The following is a 10,484-nucleotide window of genomic DNA, read 5'->3' as shown; positions in this document are numbered from 1 at the left end:
TTTCACTCATAAAGGTGATGCTCCTCTCTTCCCTCCACCCTGGTGATGAATTCATTTGGTCAATGCAGGTCAACATGATTCCTTCAACTTTTGAAATGACTTATGGAGTGTGACATAGTAGTGGACACATGTATGGCATTATATCTCTTCTCTCTTGCTTCAAGGCTAGTTCTCTTTCGAATATACATCAGCTGTATGCAATATACAATATACAACTCCTGAGAAATATAATAAATCAAAGCAAGGCCGTTGGCACAATGGGTAGATCCTCAAAGAAGGCCTTGTGGAAAGACATGGGGGATAATTGCATAGGGTAAGACGCATAGAGGAGTTGACTTTTGTGTTCTCACAGATTGGATTCAAGATGCATAACTTTATTAAAAATGGGCAATTTTTGTAACTAGTTTCCCTTGAGATAATATGCAAATGCACTTGATGCTAACCAAATTGGACTCTCTCCCTTAATACTTGTTGCATCACAATTTAAAGCATAATTTTATTTTATACACTGACAGAATTATCATTCTGGGAAATGACTCTCATAATATACACTAAGTCCATGTAAAATGAATTATTATTGCAAATAAATGTACACAGTAGAATGGCTTTGAAATCCACTAGTATGCATTCTATATTCTTGTCCTGCTTAACATTTGCAATAAAATAGGAATGATAGTGCTCTAAAGAACTGTGTAGAATTAGAAAAAGAAATGAGTGTACATTATGTTGCAATTGGATGTGAAATCCAGCTGTCTGCTGACAGTAATCTTAATGAGGCTTACACTAGAGATATTAAAAATATATGTTGCCATCTATTAAGAATCAACTACTCAAAAAGTATTTTTCTCATATTCTCCTTTGTAAGTTACTTTTAAAAGATTCTCTTACTTTAATTAAGAGACTATTGAAATTCCATCTAGTAGGAAATGTGAATGCTAAATAAACTGTCAACAACTCAAACAGAGGAAGTATCTTAAAGAGTTTTGGGAAAGAGGAAATATTTGGAAACTTTTGATCTTGACATACTGGACCATGGAAAGATCTCTAGAATTAGAACCAAGAGACCTGAACCTTGAGGTCCAGCTTTGCTTCTTGCTACTTGCTAAAATTTAGGCAAGTTCATTTCCTTCTCCTAAATCAAATCCTGGTATATAGCAGTTGTTTAATAAATGTTCATTGATTTATGGATGCTCTGGTTTCCTATCCTGAACAATACTGTAATCTCTAAGTGATTAAAGTGATCTTTAACGTCTCTTCCAATTTTAGTCTGGGAAATGGAAATGTCACTACTTGTTGGAATTCCTGGTTTTCTATAAAATTTGGTCAACATACTGCTTTCTAAAGGAAACCTTTCTTGACATATCCACCTGCTGACGTCCTCTCCCAAAACAAATTCAACATGGATTTTAAAATACATTTTATATCTACATATTTCTGCACATGTTGTCTTTTCCTATAGGATTGTTTTTTTGAGGCAAGGCAAGGGCCATTTTATTTTTCACTTTTTATATCTAGTGCTTAGAATCTGGTAAAGCATTTCCATAAATTAAAAAGTAAATTAATAATGTTCATTGATTGTAAGCAGTCAGTGAGAGAGACAGAGAGAAACAGTTGGAGAGAGAGACAGAGATGGAGATGGAGGTGGCAAGATAGATACACATAGAGACAGACAGACACATACACACATACATGCCTTTGAAACCAATGAAGATTTCAATGACTGGTTATCACATGTGACAAGTGTCTGTTTTGAATAATGGGAAAAATCAAATTATTTAAATCAACATATCCATGCCTTGTAGATGCCCCATGCAACTCTATTCAGTTTCACTTGTTGACCTCATTAGCTCCAATGGACTTAGTTATCATCTCTATACTGACGAATATAAAATCTATCTAACTTTCTCTAACCTCTCTGATGACAGTTTGTCCCATCTCCCAACGCTTTTCAGGCATCTCAGACTAGATATCCCATAAACATCTTAAAATTAGCATGTCTGATATTTCTCTCAAAGCCTAAATCCCCTTCTAAACTTCACTATTACTCTCAAGGCAATTACAATCCTCACAATTCCCATGGCTCATAACATAGGTGACATGCTGAAGTGCTTATTATCTTTCCTTTCCTATATACAATTTGTTCCCAAGGCCTATAGATTTTATCTTACATCTTCCCCAATATGCCTCCTCTCCTCTGACATTCCCCACTATTCTGATACACACTCTCATCTCACTTTTATATCTTGCAATACCCTATTGCTGAGTCTGTCTGCCTTAAGACTCTCCTTACTTCAGTTCATCCTACATTCCTCCAGCAAAATGATTTTCCTAAAGTACAAGTCTGAATCAGTAAATAAACTCCAGTGGCTTCTCCAAAGTCCTTTATAATCTAAACCCCCACCCACTTTTCTAGTCTTCTTAAACCTTATTCATCACCACATATTCTTTGATGCAGTGGTACTGGTCTCCTCCTGGTCTGTGGACATGCCATTTCCTCTCTGAGCTCTAGAAATTTTCTCTGGCTGTTTCCCATACCTGGAATGCTAGGGCTCCTCATCTAAACCGCCTTTTTTTTTTCAAATCCCAACCAAAATTCTATTTTCTTTTTTCAAATTTATTTATATTTAGTTTTCAACATTTGCTTTCATATGATTTTGTGTTCTGCATTTTCTACCAATCTCTCCCCTCCCCTTACCTTAAGATGGTGTGTGATTTGATATAGGCTATATATATATACCTATATATTTGTACTGAATCTGTTTTCATATTAGTCAAGTTGTAAAGAGGAATTAGAATCAATGGGAGAAATCATGAGAAAGAAGAAACAAACAAAAAACAGAGCAAATATTATACTTCAATCTGCATTCAGATGCCTTAGTTCTTTTTCTGGATGTGGACAGCATTTTCCATAATGGGTACTTTGGAGTAGTCTTGGAGCCTTGCATTGAAAGGAAGAGATGTCTATCAAAGTTAGTGATTGCATTGTACTGTGTAAAGTGTTCTCCTGATTCTGCTTATTTCCCTCATCATCAGTTCATGTAGTTCTTTCCAGATTTTTCTTTAGTCTGCCTGCTCATCATTTCCTATAGCACAAAAGTATTCCGTTGTTTTTATAGGCCACAACTTGTTCATTCATTCCCAACTGATGAGCATCCCCTCAATTTCTAATTCTTTGCCACCATAGAAAGAGCTGCTGTAAATATTTTTTTGTACATGTGGGTCCTTTTCCCATTTGTATGATGTCTTTGGAATACAGACCTAGGAGTAGTATTGCTGGGTCAAAGGGTAGGCACAGAAAATCCCATTTTCTAGAGGAAAATTTATGCATATATTTGTTTGTTATCTATCCTGTCCAGAGTTTTCTCACATTTGTTTCTGTTTTCTCCTCCATTATACTGTAAGCACCTCACGGCCAAGGGTTGTTTTCGCCTGGTTTGATATCTCTAGTTCTCATCACACTGTCTCACCCATAGTAGGTGCTTAATAAATCCTTAATAATTGACTGCCTTAAATGGTTATGATTGATTACATTATTGGCTGTTCCAATTAATCAGAAAATTTCCCCCTCTTTCTTTCAATTTATGCTCAGAAAATAACTATCAATAAGATAAAATAATTAAAATCAATAAAAATTAAAAAGTGAGGAGGATCAAATCTCATCTATCAGATAACAATTTCATCATTATATAAGTGTCTTGAAGAGAGGGAATCAGACGATCTATCCTTCCTATTTATACTTTTAGTTGAATTTATTTATAGGAATACTTGTCTTTGATGTGCTATGTGACCTTTTCTCCATCCAAGTTGTCTTAATCTTTAAAAATCTGGTTAAATAGCAATATGGCACGCATATTTTTAGTGTCATGGAAACGCATGGGAGAAATTTACAGACAAAGTTGATAAAGAACCTTAGAAATCATCTTATCTATTTTCTCTATGTTGCAGATGTAGTAAAGAGAGGAAGCGTAGGTTGATTATTTGATTTATTCATAGATTTGTGGTTATTTCAGAATAGAACAAGTATACTAACTGAGATAACTGTATTTGCTAGTCCAGCGTTTTCCCCACAGACATTTATTGTATGCTTCAACTGTGGTCAAGTTGAAAGGACATTGGAATTGGATTAAGAGAGACCCAATTTTGAGTAGTAACTCAGCAAATTATAAGGTAGGGTAGCAGAAAATCAAAACAAAACAAACAAATAAAAATTATGGACTTGAAATCAAGAGGTATCTAGGTTTAAATCCCATCATTGAGATTAGATATTTGACTATCTGGGTGCTTTGAGAAATATTAGTTATTTTGTTTCTTCTGGTACCTTCTGCCTTTGTTTATAGTTGAGTACCCATAATTATATACTACAGTAATTTTGATGGCAGCATTAGCCCACATTAGGTTTTTTTTTCGTACTTTAGTTTTTATTTCATAATCATTAACTTAACTCTGTTGTCTAGTTAGACTTGCAGAAGGAAAAAGGAAATGAAATCCAAAGACAATTGCAGCAAGTGAGAGCACAAGGATTACAGGTATAATAGCAGATGGGATTTGGGGGTGCTCTCTCCAGCTACGGAGGAATGGTTTGATGGTTAAGACAAAAAACAAACCAAAAAAAAAAAACAAAAAACTTACGAGAGTTGTCCACTGTCAGCGATAGTGATCTTCTTGCTGGTCTGGCCATCCCAAGAACCGAAACGTTCCATGGCTTCCACAATGTTCATGCTTTCTTTCACTTGGCCAAAGACCACATGCATGCCATCCAACCAATCAATCTTAGCAGTACAGATGAAAAACTGGGAGCCATTTGTGTTGGGCCCACCATTTGCCATGGACAAGATGCCAGGGCCAGTATGCTTCAATATGAAGTTCTCATCAGCAAATTTCTCCCCATAGATGGACTTGCCACCAGTGCCATTATAGTGTGTGAAGTCACCACCCTGGCACATGAACCCAGGAATGATTCTGTGGAAGCAGGAGCCCTTGTAACCAAATACCTTCTCTCCAGTGCTCAGAGCATGGAAGTTTTCTGCTGTCTTTGGAATCTTGTTTGCAAAGAGCTCGAAAGTAATCTGGCTCAGAGGCTCATTATCGACGGCGATGTCGAAGTACACTTTGGGGTTGGCCGTGGCCGCAGATGCCTGGACTGAGAGCTACGGCAGAGGAAGAGGCGGCAGGGATGGGTGTCTGGCAGACAGAACCTAGATGAGGACTCCTGGTGATGGCATCTGCAAAGCCCCACATTAGGTTTTGTAGTAAATAACCTAATCTCTTGATTAAGAGTGTCAACTGTTTGTTTCAGACATGACATCTACAAAATAGTTTAAAATGCTGGATAACATAGTTTACGCAGAAAAATTAAAGGAATGTTTAGCTCCTAGAAAATTAGGCAAAGGAAATAAATAAAAGTCTTAAAGTATAAAATGAGCTGTTTTAATAGAGGGTGCAAATGGAGTATATTTCAGCACTACTAAAATTAAGTGGGGCAAAATGGATTTTAACTTTAGAATGAATCATCTATTTTGAATGGAAGAGAAGGAGATACCAAGTCAATCATTCAGCTTCTATCAGAAGCCCTTTTAGTCTGATGGGATGTGCCAGAACTTTTGGTCTTAGCATAGTCTTTAAGGTCAGACATATCACCATGAGCTTCCATGGGGGACTTCAGTGGATTTAAAAACTATGTACTTTAAAGAGAAAAATGTCTCTAAACTCTACCTTTCTACCTAAATTTCATCCTACCACTCAGCATTTTTTTAAACAGTTGGACTCATTTAATTAGAGCAATATTCTTCCTTAGGTTTAATTTTTTTTGCATATTTTAATAGCTTCTCCTTAGTTTAATAGCAATGTTTCTTTTTCATTTAAAAGATGATTGAAACTATGTAAATATAGTTTAATGCAGGGTAACTGCCACACACAAAGTCTTATTGATTGAAAGAAAAGCTGTCTGGGTCAACATCAGTTTTCTTAGAATGAACAACAGCTAGTAGTTCTATTGAAAACCCAGCAGGTCTAGGTTAGTTAAGATCATCAGTGGCAAGGAATTTTTTACCTCATAATTTCTAGTCTACCGCCTTCATTTTTATTTATGAATAAAATGAGGTCACAGGAGATAGGAATCCACCCAGTTGACAGAGGTAAGCTATAAATCTAATTGAGCTTTGGACTTATTTCTTCCTCCGTGTCATTCATAGAAAATCAGAGTAATTGCATAAGCATTAAGGGATTTAGTTGGTGGTAATATTAGCATTCAATGTGTATTGTGTTATTAATTCAATAACTTTAATTTACTTTTCTGGATGGGTACTTATTTATGATATAAATATGATTATTTTCCAGGTGGTCAGCTTAGTGAAGATGATAAATTGAAATGTCAATACATTTTTTGGTTTTTTAGGGATCATGTTGTAAATATTTAATGAGAAGACAACTTGATTTCAGCATTCATGTCCCATTGGGTAATTCTACTTGTACAAGCCCTTCATTTTCCATTTACTGAGAATTCCAGTGGTTTAAGGGCATGGCAATGAGGCTGGTTAGTGATTTGTCTGAATCAATAATAATGAAAAAAATAATGAAATTAACATGCGTTCGTTGTTGCTTGTGTGACATTCATTTTTAATGTTGAAAGGTTTTTATAGATTTTTTACTATGAGAATTTGAGGAAATCATGTTACCTTGAGAAAATTGTTTCCTTATCTGTAAAATGGGACTGAGGGCCCCTCTGAAGGTTGTGTGCTACAGTTTTAGTCTTCCATTACTGACAAACTATTAACATTTAGGTGGGATTTTAAATTTTTGAAACATTTTCTATGTAGGAGCACAACAGATTCCCTATTAAAAACAAGCAAATAGACTGTGAGGCAGCTACTATTATTATCCCTATTTTATTTTTCAGAGGAGGAAACAGGCTTAGCAAAGTTAAGTGACTGGTTAATGGGCACATAGGTGGCCTCTGAGAAGGATTCAAACTCAGGCTATCCTGAATCCAAGGCCCACCCCCTTCACTACATCAGGTACATCTCTCTCTCTTCTCTACTGTATTCATCATTGATTTTAGTGTCATAGCTATTTTTTCTGGGTTTTTCTTTCAAAATAGTCTTCTTCACCAGGTTGATACTATACCAAATATGCTGTTTTCAAGAATCTGTTCTATGTCTGTTCCTTAATACTAGAAAAATGGATAATTGATTTGGATATGTGAAATCATTTTTAAAAAGACTGAAAAGGAAATTTATCTTTTGAGTTGAGTAGAAAACAGATCAGAGAAAGGCATTTGGTAGAGACTTGAGGATTAAAAAGAGAAACATTTTTGTTTGTTTAAGTTGTGAGAACTGATGATAACTTCCAATGTGATGTACTGGTTTGAAAAAAAAATAACCAATTGGGTATATTTCCTATCCAATTGTCATGACAACCCACTTTCCCCAAGCGTGGATTTGGTTGGGAAAATGATAACATTAGGATTAAGAAGCTGATTTATTATTTACATGATTAATTTGCATACTATTCTAATAAGAGGACTATCAAATCTCAAGAATTACAAGACACCTCAGAAGTCATTACTATCCTCAGCTAAGCAAAAACGACTTCATCTTTCCTGACAAGTATTTATCCTGCCTCCCCTTGTCACTTGCAGTGAAAGAGAATCCACTGTCTATTGGGGCAGTCCATTCCATTTTGGGTAACTGATCATGAGGAAGTTCATCTTCACAGTGACATTAAATCACCATCATTTGGTTATCATTTCTTCCTTCTTTAGATGAGCAAAATAAGAAAATCTTCAACCACTCATTAATCCTTTCAATATTTGATTGTGAAAATGATGCCCTTGTTATATTTTCTCTTTGTCAAATATGCTATTAAGTGTTATTACAAGTATGTTGTGGGTGTTTGTAATACAATAACAAAAATCATAAAATTCTTGCTCACAAGAAACATATGGTTCTATTTGACAAGTACATGTAAAGGTAGTGTATAAATTAATAGCAAAATAATACATACATAGTACATAAAATAATAATCAATTAATGAGTATTTTTAAAGAGGCCATTATGCATAGACCTCGCAACATTTTCTAGGAATGAAATTTTTAAAAAATTATGAAAATATCCCTAGTAGCAAGGATTTTTCATTCTAAAGAGGAAGACACCAAATGAATTCTTCCAGACTTTGGAGTATACCCAGATTTCCTAAGATTCAGGCACCTATATTGTAAGGGAAGAAAGTAATCATTTTAGGAGATCTGTTAATGTATACACATATATACATTACACACACACATATGCATGCATGTAATATGTGTGTGTGTACACACTCACACCCACAAACAAATGCAAGTGGTTAAACACAAAAACAAAAGGTCACTAGCAGTTGATGGGGATAAGGAAAGTTTTCATGTGGAAGATGATGCCTAAGTTTCATCTTATAGAAGTTGATTCTACAAGGAAGAGGTAAGTAGGGAGTTCATTACACATGGAATACAAAGCATATTACTTTCCACATGCACTAGGTCACCCCTAGGGTTATCTGTTACACTTAAGGGGTCTGGCCATTTTAACTCTCTGCCAATTACTCCAGCCTCTCCCTTACCTTCATATTCTTCCAAATTTAGGAGGTAACTCCCTGTAGCCAGGTTCTTTTTAGCCACCAAGTGTCATATCAGTCTTTAGACAAACATACTGGCTTTGAAAGGTATAATCAAAAATATGGAAAAAAAATACTCCAGCTTGTGGGAGATATAATCCTCCCTATCTTTGTACCACTTTAGTTTCTGGGGAGGGAAATGGGATTAGTTTTAAAATTATTCTAGGTTCCTATAGAACACAGTATTGGTTTCAAATTCAATCTTCGTTTTACTTCTGAGTCACAGGAACCCTTGCTTCTCAAAACTTCCATACTGGGCTGGCAAGATGCCCCATCCTGCCAATAATCCTGGATCCAAATATGTCATGGTTTAAACCCACAGGTCCCATAAGAATCACCTCTGGCACCTGATAATGAGAATAGAATAGAATAGAATGGAATAGAATGGAATAGAATAGAATAGAATAGAATAGAATAGAATAGAATAGAATAGAATAGAATAGAATAGAATAGAATAGAATAGAACAGAATAGAACAGGATAGGATAGGATAGGATAGGATAGGATAGGATAGGATAGGATAGGATAGGATAGGATAGGACAGGACAGGACAGGACAGGACAGGACAGGACAGGACAGGATAGGATAGGATAGGATAGGATAGGATAGGATAGGATAGGATAGGATAGGATAGGATAGGATAGAATAGAATAAATAGAGTAAGATAGAATAGAAGCAATTACCCTCCAGAACCATTTCTCAAATCTGGGGTGAAAGAGGGAGAGAAGGGGAAGTTCTCTTCCCTCTGGTTCAGTTCATTGTGTGCATGCAGTGAGTAAATACAAAGCAAGATGGAGGACATAGGAAAGAGTGACTGAAAAGAAAGTGGCAGAAATGGTGGTGGAAAAAATAGCGACTGGCTCAGTATCTCTAATTTTAAAGATGCAGACAAAAAAATAAATCAAAGGAGGTTTCCTTGACCCATGTAGTAGGGAAACAGAAGGCTTCTAGTCATACAGTCCAGTGTTGGAAAGGTTCCCTAACGGCCACCTTCATGTTAGTTAAACTGGATATGTCCAGACAAGTTCAGATTATGCAGACATGTAAGATAGCAAAGGAAAAGAATGGAGTGCCATGTGAGAGAACAGAGAGGACATCCATTTGACTAAATAAGAGAAAGAGGGAACAGCCCACAATGCAGGGAAGATAAGAGAAGATGGTTAAAAGCTTTCAAAGGTAAACAGGAGAGTTTATATTTTATCTTTCAAGCAATAGTGAATCACTGAAGTTTATTGAATACAAGAGTGACATTTCCATTTCATGGCTTACGAAAAATAATTTTGGTAGCAGTATGCAGATGGAAATGGAATTGGAAGAGATTTAAGTCAGGAAATCTAGTCATGAGGCTATTATAATAATCTAGAAGGGGTTGATTAGAGCCCAATGTACGATGACATTTGTATTCATAAAGAAAAAAGGCCCAATGGAAAAAAATATTGGGAAGTTTGGAGTGGTAAGATCTAGGAACTTATTGGATGCATGGGATGAGGGAAAGTCGGGGCTCACAGTGAATAGTCATGTTATGAACTTTGGAGAATTAGCAAAAACAAGGGAGTTTGGAAAATAACAGAGGGTTTTTGATGTGGTTGTTGTTGTTGTTTAGACTAACTATATTTCCCTTCAATCTATCCCATTCACCATTTATTCTATTTTCACTTTTAACCTTGTGCTTCCCCATAAGTGTTTACTTCTAATTACTCCCTTTTCCCATTTGCCCTGCCTTCTATCATCCCCTTCACTCTACTTGTCCCCTTCTCCCCTTCTGTTCATACCAAATTGAGTGAGCATGTTATTCTCTCCCTTAGTCAAATGTGATGAGGGTAAGTTTCATTTTTTCCCTGT

The 10,484-nt window shown here is 35.9% G+C and overlaps 1 pseudogene; it reads right to left on the bottom strand.

The window, feature by feature from the left end:
- Positions 1-4,625: 4,625 nt before the first annotated feature.
- LOC140525176 (peptidyl-prolyl cis-trans isomerase A pseudogene) lies at positions 4,626-5,069 on the bottom strand (annotated as a pseudogene).
- Between the last annotated feature and the right edge of the window lie 5,415 nt (positions 5,070-10,484).

Source organism: Notamacropus eugenii, chromosome 1, assembly GCF_028372415.1.
Source record: "Notamacropus eugenii isolate mMacEug1 chromosome 1, mMacEug1.pri_v2, whole genome shotgun sequence".
Lineage (NCBI taxonomy): Eukaryota > Metazoa > Chordata > Mammalia > Diprotodontia > Macropodidae > Notamacropus > Notamacropus eugenii.
Note: the sequence above shows the minus strand (reverse complement) of the source record. Positions and strands in the feature narration are given on the sequence as shown.